Raw genomic sequence first — 8,697 nt, 5'->3', positions numbered from 1 at the left:
CGTTTGAGCATCCTTGAATAAATCCTTATCGCTCTCTATAACTACCTGACAGGAGGTTGTAGCAAGGTGGGTGTTGGGCTCTTCTCCCACGTAGTTAGCGATAGGACGAGAGGAAATGGGCTCAAGCTGTGCCAGGGGAGGTTTAGGTTGGAAATTAGGAAAAATTTCTTCCCGGAAAGGGTGGTCAAGAATTGGAACAGGCTGCCCAGAGAGGTGGTGGAGTCCCCATCCCTGGAAGTGTTCAAAAAACGGGCAGAGGTGGCACTTGGGGACATGGTTCAGTCTGGTCTGCCCTTGATTGGTTTAGTGTGGACTTGGCAGTGTAGGTTAATGGTTGGACTGGATGATCTTAAAGGGCTTTTCCAACCTCAACGATTCTATGATCCTTTCCCACATTTCCAGCCCTCAGCTGCGGAGCTGGGTGCCTCGGTGCCAGTCCAAAGGCAAATGCATTTGGCCCCTTGTCCGGTGTCCGTCTGAGCTCCAGCCTTTCTGATCCTGGCTTTTCCCATGCCTTCGTTAGTTGTGTTGCTGGGAGCGGGAGGAACGCCGCCGGAGGACGTGTCGGGTGAGGCTGCTGCGCCCAAGCAGCGACAGCAGCCCCGCGAGCCCCTCGGACGGGCCGACCCGCTCCGCTCCGCTGTGGTCACGCCTGGAGCTTGGGGGGGCTCTGCCGTCCCTCAGCACCCACAATCCAGGGTGCATGGCACGCTTCCCTTGTCGAGCCTTATTGAGCAGCAATATTGCAGTCAACAGTAAATGAAGTGGATAACAATTACATTTATGCCTCTAATTTAATTCACCTATCTGAAGTTACAAGAGCATCCATCCAGTGTTTGCCACCGACGCCAGCGAACGCTTGCACAGCCTCTCGCCAGCCCAGCCCACGTGGCCCAGGGGCTTCCCGCGGGGGGAGCCTGTAGAGTCTGCGGCAAGAAGAGAGAGGTCTTAAATTCGGCACGCGTTAACTCACCTGCCCGCTGCTGCTGGCAGAAAGCATGTTGTCTGGAAGGCTGTGCCATCTCCTGGTTTAGTTAATAAGGGGAAGCTATTTAAATAAAAATCAATGAAAATAGCATTTAGAGCGGCAGTGCTGTCCAGCAGGCTGCGGGGGGCATGAGGCTGCTCGGACCCTCCCCAGTCGGCTGGGCTTGGCGGGGAGGTGGCGGGGGTTCGGCTGCCGGGGCTGAGGCTGGATCAGCTGGGCCCCTCGCGTGCGCCGCGCCGCGCTCATCGCCGCTTCAGAGCAGCCCAGCTGCAGCTCGGAGCCTCCTGCATTCACAGTGTGGCCTCAGTGCAGTGAAACGGTGCTTAGAAGTTACATCTCATTCAGAACAACTGTAGCCTGAACAAAATTACTCTTAAAAAATGCAAATGAACTGCAGTTTCTTTTCATTTTCCCCCTTTAACTGCAGTTATTCTGTCGCTCATGGATTTATGTAGCTTGGCTGCAGGTTTTAATTGCTGTTTGCATACACAGCGGTGTTATATCCAGGCACTAAAAGCAGATTTCCATTTTGCATCCAAACCTGAACCACTGCAGAAAAATTATCGGTACGTGTGCTTTGATACCAGCTACATCTTAATCTGCCCTTAGAGCTGCTGAGGAGAAAGGACTAACTATATTTGTTTTATTTTAAGCACTTTGTAAAATACCCAGTGAAGCAGAAAGGAAGCCAGCGCCAGGTCAGGGGCCCCACAGGATGCCGGGGCTCTGTTTGACTTTGCGGCTGGAAGGCATTGCCATAAAAACTTGTGTCGCTCCGCCGGGATGCGAAGAACGTCCCCACGCCCTGCCGGAGGGGCACCGGGAGGTGCCGCCCCGTGGGTTCGCCCCGTGCCCTGGCTTTGGCTTGGCTGCTGGCGGATGGGTGCCCCCGAGCCCCGGGGGCAGCGCGGGTGGCTGGGGACCCCCGCCTGCCGCCGCTTCGGTGTGCGGCTGACCCCGGCCGGGACGGCTGACCCCGGCCAGGACGGCTAACCCCGGCGGCCGGGCTCGCGCCGGATGCTAAACCGCGTCATTCCTCTCCAGCTCCACGCGCCAGCCAGGTGCCTTTCTTCCCGTCTTTTTTCTTTTTCTTTTTTCCCCCTCTTTCTTACTCCCCGGTTGATCAATTATTTAATACATTTCATCCCAGTGCAGAGCTCCCTGAAGTGAGTTGTTTTAAATTAAATACATTTCTCTTTGAATCAGCTTGAGTCCCTGGGAAATTTTTAGCTCTGCAAATGAGCTCATTTGAATTTTTGAGGTGTACCTGAAGCTTGCCTGTGTGTTTTTTCTTTATTTTTATTATTTCAAATCTCATTCCACTTTGTTCCAGGTTCAATCTTTTCCCTGCAGCAGTGCCCTGTGCACTGACTTATCTGAATAATTTCAAAAAGCGCGTATTAAAGGGCCCAACATTAAATTTCCTCAGAGAATTGATGTGGGTTAACCGTCTGTATCTTATTGTGCTGGCTTGTTTGGAAGGCTTCTAGCAACCATCCATTATAGTTACAAGGCTGAATGATGACTACAGTTACACTAGGAAAAAAAGGGAAAAAAAAAAAAGAAAAGCATTTTCTATGAATAACTGCACCAGGGTATTTAAAACACTATTGGCTGCACACTTTCCAGGCAGCCTGTGCTGAGAAATACATTTCTCCCTTAATTACATTTATATTCCTTGTATGATGTGGGCTTTCTCTAATCCTCTAAATACGTTTGGAGGAGACAACAAAAATACATACATCACACTACAGATTGTGGCTCCCAGTATGCAACCACCCCTTCATCTTCCCATGCACACAGATAGAAAAAGGTATTTTTACAGCTGTGATATTAGCAGAGAACAGCCTCGGTTCACCTTCCCTGTCACAGCAGGGAGAGCTGCAGCGGCCGGGCAGAGAGCGTGGGAGCTCCCAGGACACGGCTTCGCCGGTGCCGGCTGAAGGCAGCGGCACGGGGAGCGAACAGACCCGGAGCGAGGGTCTCTGGGGGGGCGGGCAGAGCTGGCCTGGGGTTACGGCTCTGCGCATCTGCCCGGGTCGGGAGAGCCGCTGGCTGGCAGCGGGGGTTTGACGGCAGCCCCAGCTCCAGAGCATCCGCACTCATTTTTTTTCTCTTTTCTACACGGAGGGAGGCCGGCTCCACCGCACGCTGCCCGGGCTGAGGGGTTGAGGGGTGCGCAGCCGCTGCAGACCCCGTGTCCCCGGGGCCGCGTGCTCTGCCTCCTCCTGCCCACACGGCGTGGCGGGACAAGCCCGTGCAGGAGGCCGATCCCACCAGCAATCCCCCTGCTGCTGACGGCAACCCTAAAGGGTAGCGGACACGGACAAGCTCAATAAAAATGATGTAACGGGTAAGTTACTGTGCAACTCCCTGGGATGGTGGCGGTGAGTTTCTCGATCCTGCAAGCAGGCAAGGGCAGCACCAGACTTGTAGAGCTTTTAATGCCGAGGTTACTGAACAACCTGGAGACTTTTACACAGTCTGTGCCCAGGAATGCCAGGGTGAGCTCCGTGCATTCCCCTCCGGAGCGAGGTGCCGGTTCCCGCCGTGCCGTGGCTCTTTGGCAGCAAGAGAAGCAGCCAGGCGGGGCTGCAGACGGGTGTTGCGGTGGCACCCAGCCTGCCCCGAGCTCTGCTCTCACGCCAGAGCCACCGGGCAGCTCCCCAGACCCCCCAGCACTTGTGCGCAGCCGTTCCTGCGAGCCGGTGGAAGCGGAGTCCCCAGCCCCAGGGAGCAGCCCAGGGAGCGTGCCCCGGCCGGCTGCGCTCCTCCAGCCCCCAGCCCCGCTCCCAGGGCGCCGACCCTGCACCCCCCGCCTTTGCTTCCTTTGGGCACGGTTTCAAGGAGACAATAATTCAAGTACTGTAGGCCGAATTCCTGTACCACTGTACATCATTTTAGCTGTGGAATAACTGCATTATCTCCCATGGAGACAGTCTCTGAGCAGTGCAGCCAGGGAGCAATTTGGCAGCATGTGTCCCTATGTATTTTATCATACCCAGCATGGAAATAATCTTCTCCCAGGTCTGTAGGAGAGGAACACTCCCAAGCACGGAAGCTAAGCTGCTTTGCCGTGCTCCCAGCAGCCAGCTGGGTCTGTGCGGGGGACAGTTCGTACCCCACCAGCTCCCCCGGGGGAACACCATCGCGCCCCTCTGCTGTCCCCGCTCTGCCAAGGGGGTGAGCTCCTCACCGCTGTGATACAGGTCTGTTGTCACAGGAACAAGTTCTTCAAAGGACAATTTTCACTAACTTTTAAAGTTGGCATTGAAACAAGATATATAATTTATACCCGAATCTGATCCTTTATAATGCACATGTACAGTCCTTCAAACAGCAACCGGCTCTCACTCGCACGGGCTGAACGCTTTCACCCAGTGCTGGAAACGACACTTTAACCCATCAGGGCAGTTACGCGCATCCTGGCCATGTCCCTCCCGTCCTTCAGCTCCGGTTCCTGGGTCTGGGGCAGGGATGTGGTGCCTTTGCACTGCAGGGAGTGCTGGTTCTAGGCCTTTTCTGAGGAATGTCACCATCTAACCCTCGAACTGTTCCAGGCTCTTCACCTTCTCTGTTCTGCTTTTGTTAGGGGAAGTGGCTGCACATATAAAAGATCCAAGCCGTAAAGAATGTGAAACAACTGAGGTGACAGTAAACATTCCTAAGCCTACATCAGCAATCAAATAAGTTGGTACAAAAGTCATTGGCTGGGATTTTCCGGGGAGGCTACAGGCAAGACTCGGGCAGCCAGTACAGAAAGTGTGACAGCCGGGGAAGAGCAGAGTCTGGATGATGTGCAGGACCACGTCTCCCAGTTCCTCATGCTTTTTCTTGCTCCACTGCCAGAGCATTTATGAATGGGAAGACATTTCCAATATGAAATTGCATGTGGGAAAAGTTTATTATTTAAAGAAATGTCAGCACAAGGAGATATCTTTCTGCTTTGTTGGTTTTGGCAAAGGACTGTGGGGATGTTGTGGAACATCAGGGTGATATTTCTCATGCAGAAATGTTGAAAAGAAACCGCACGAATAAATCCTGGTGTTTTAAGCAGAAAGAGAAGGACGAGAAAGCCACCACCTGCCCCCTCGCTCGGGCATCCGTGGTGCAGAAGCCAGGACAGGCAGGGCCAGCACCGGCTGCAGCGATCACAGCTGCCTTGGCCGGAGCTCCCTGTCCCACCCTCAGCGGGCAGCTCTGGAGCGCTGCGCTCGGAGAGGGATGGACCGCCACCCCTTATAAATGCTGCAAACACACTGGAGAATCCAGGAGAAAAGGAGCAAAGGGGAAAAATAGCGGGAAAATAATCCCCAGTGTGGCAGAAAGCACGGCAGCTCGTAGGGCAGCGGTCCCGCGGGAACCGCTCAGCGAGCTGCGCACACACCGGGATCAGAGCTGAAAATCCTGTCAGGACGGGAGAACACCGAGGGGGTCTGGGGGAGCTGTGGACCCTGCGCTTCCACGGTGCTCGATCAGACCAGTGAGCCCATGAGCCCAGCAGGAGCCTGTTTGTTCTAACATCTGCATTTGGGTCTCACTTCCGTGGAAATTTTTTCCAGGAACGACTCCAATACCTGTTTTTTGCAGGACACACAAACCCAGCTGTCTGCCTGAAGCTCTGCCGCTTTTCCCTTTCCCTCACAACGAGCAAGACAAGGGTTAACAAAAGCAAAGCCAGGCAGGTTTACACTGAAATCCCCCCTGCAGATCCCCAAACAAAAGCTGCAAAAATGCCATGAATAAATTTCTTCCTGTTTGGCTGCCTTTCCAGTGTTAAATGGACTATTTATGTGCTTTTGTTACCCCAGCAGGCAGAGAGGTCTGGTGTGTTTGCAGAGCGAAGGGAGTTCAGTCTGCCTGCTGCTGGGGTGTTATTTCATTTTAATCATTACTAGTTTAAAGACCCAATAATCACAGGTAAGCCTGAGCGAACTCTTGTTAAAGCCACCGGGCAAATAACCAGCCCAGCGCCGGTGGCTGCCCCGACGGGCTCAGCCCAGCCAGGGACCTGACAGGGCTTAGAAATTGCTTCCGTCTGCTCTGCTGCTTCCCGACGCTCGAGGAAATGCATCTTTTGATCCGCTAACAGTCAAAACTGAACTGTCCAATTGAAAATTTAGAACGGGCTCATTTCTTTCAAACAGAATAATTTGCAGTTTGTTCGGAGTTTTTAAGCCAAGCTGTTTCCCTGCTTATTATCTGAATTTGCTATTTAGATGAAAGAACGGCCTCCTTTGTTCAACAGCAGCTGTGGGCTTACTGCTGCAGCTTATTCTTGACAGGAGGAAAGACCAAAAACCAGAAAAATATCCAACACAGAGCTCTGCCTGCAAAGGGAATTGCCTGCGCCCATGGTTTTTGGTGGATGTGTGACCTCCCCATGCGTACAAAGGAGAGAAGGAGTATGAAGCTATTGGGATTAAAATGCGACAGCCTGGGGTGTCTCGCCTCCACCTTACAACGCTGTCAAAACCAGGCGGTGATGGGCAAAAGCCTTTTCTGGGTGACGCTGGTCATTTGGTTGATTCTGAGGCACCACAAGGACCATCTGCTGCCAGTGCTGCCAAGGTGGGCGCGAGCCCCGGTGCGTCCCCCCCACCGGGTGCTCCCGCTCCCTCGGGGCTTTTCCCCCGGGACCAGGGGATCGCTATTTTGGAGGCAACTGTGGGCCCACGGTGCAGGATCAGTCCTTTGGGATGGGGATCGAAAGGGCTTTGTCATCGCTGTGGCGTGTGCCATGCGGGTTTCCTCCTGAATGGCAAAAACCCCGTTTCCCAAAGAACGAAATCTATGGTCCCTTCTCAAAACGCCTAGAAAAGGGAGTGTAGCTCATGGATGGGGAAAAAAATGCCTGATGTGTCGTTTTATGAACATACTTTGGGAGAAAGAAAGAGGTTACTTTCAAATAATGAGTTTCATATTTTGATAACAGGGGCTGTTAATTAGCTCTGGGTGCCGCTGCTGGCAGACGTCAGCTGTAACAAGAGTGTGAAAACTTACACTTCTGGAAGTCTTTTAATAGCCTCTTTCATATGACACTTGGGAGGAGGGTTTGTGCAAGGAGTCACAGCGGTCTCAAAGACAATCGTCTCAAAACCACAGAGAAAGAGGGAGGCGGGCAGCACGGGGGCTCCCGCAGCACAGGGCCCCTCCGCGCCGCGCCGGGCAGCCCGGGATGCTCTGCTGCTGGGTCTCGCGCCGACAGCCTGGCACTCCGGGACCACGCCTGGAAAATGAATGTATAGCGAAGGCAAAACCTCGGGCGGTGTTTCCCGTCGAGTATTTACCCCTGCACCCGTTTCTAGATTACTGCTCTTCCATGGAGCAGAGCTGGGAAGGCAGGGAGCGATCTTGCGCGATGGGCCCGTTGAGCGGGATTAGGAGCCAGCTCTCCTTCCCTGCTCCTCATCCTCTTACTGCTGAGCTCAGAAGGAGCCAACGGCCTTATTTATTTATTTATCAGTCAGTCATGAGCACAGAAGATGCCTTTGAAGCTCTCAGTTATCTCTCTGGCTGGCAAAGAAATATTGCACATCTTGGGATTTTATTCCTTTTGATCTCACTGCTGTGATTTTCACTACCGCTGCCAAGCCTCTTGCTCGGGCCTCCATCTTTGATGTAGGTTAACAATACCTTCCACAGCCCTTTGATGCTCCCTGTAATATTGCTTTTACATTTTTCAGCAGCAGAGCACGCCGCTCCCAGTGCAGGAGCGGGGCTGAGCCGCTCTGACCCCCCCCGAGGCTCCCCCCTCGCTGGCACCCGCGGGCAGAGCCCGGTGCAGGGTCCAGTCTGGACCAGCTGATGCTGCACGACACAGCAGGGGCACTGGTGAGGGGAGCGAGTGGGAAATAACCCCCGTTATCACCTGCAGGTAATGAGTTTTAGCAAATGCAGCCCTGAAGTCCGCACCTCCCACCCTGCTCTGCTGGGGTGCCCCCCGCCCCCCCTCCGCCAGCAAAGCCCCCGGCTCTCCTCCCTGCACCCCAGGGTTTGGCTGCTGTTGCCTGAGGGCACCCAAGAACATCTCCCCTCAGGTGTGCCAGGTCCCAGGGGAAGCTGCCGCAGGGGGATAACTGATAGCCACCCCCCGGCGCGAGCTACGCAGGGCTGCACCCCAGGACCCTGAAAGCGGGACCTCCATCATCCTTGAAAAACAAGCGCTCGGTATTTGCCCGGATGCTTAAGGGGAGTAGGACCAGGAGTCTTCTTTCAATGTTAAAATCGCGCACGCCGTGGCTTGCTCTGTGCTAATTGTTGCCACTGCTGAGCCGGGGTCACTTCTCCCCCTGTACAAACAGCCATTAAATGTCACCTGAGGAGTCCGTAACAACCCGGCTGCCTGCTACTTAATGCAGAGCGTGTCCTGGTGTGCCAGCTGGTGATTGATTCCACTTCCTTGCGTCAATATTTTAATGAGGACTGTGTTTTCAGGGTTAGGTAAATTTGAGAGGCGAGCAGTCATGGCAGGGAGCTACATGCCTGTACTTGGGAGCTGCGGCTCAGCCGGGCGTCGGCGGAGCCCTCAGCCTGCCGGGGGGGACCGCTGTGGGATTTCCAGCCCACCACACCCAGGGCAAGGCACCGAAGGGCTCGGGGCAGGGGGTGCTGGGCTCAGGGTGTCTCTGCAGCTCGTGGTTAGCAAGCGCCGGGCTCCCAGGAGAGCGAGCTGCCTGCGGCAGGGACCCTCCGTGAGTACGGCCGCG

This window comes from Pelecanus crispus, chromosome 17 (assembly GCF_030463565.1).
Source record: "Pelecanus crispus isolate bPelCri1 chromosome 17, bPelCri1.pri, whole genome shotgun sequence".
NCBI classification, from domain to species: Eukaryota; Metazoa; Chordata; class Aves; order Pelecaniformes; family Pelecanidae; genus Pelecanus; species Pelecanus crispus.
This window is presented reverse-complemented; position numbering follows the sequence as displayed.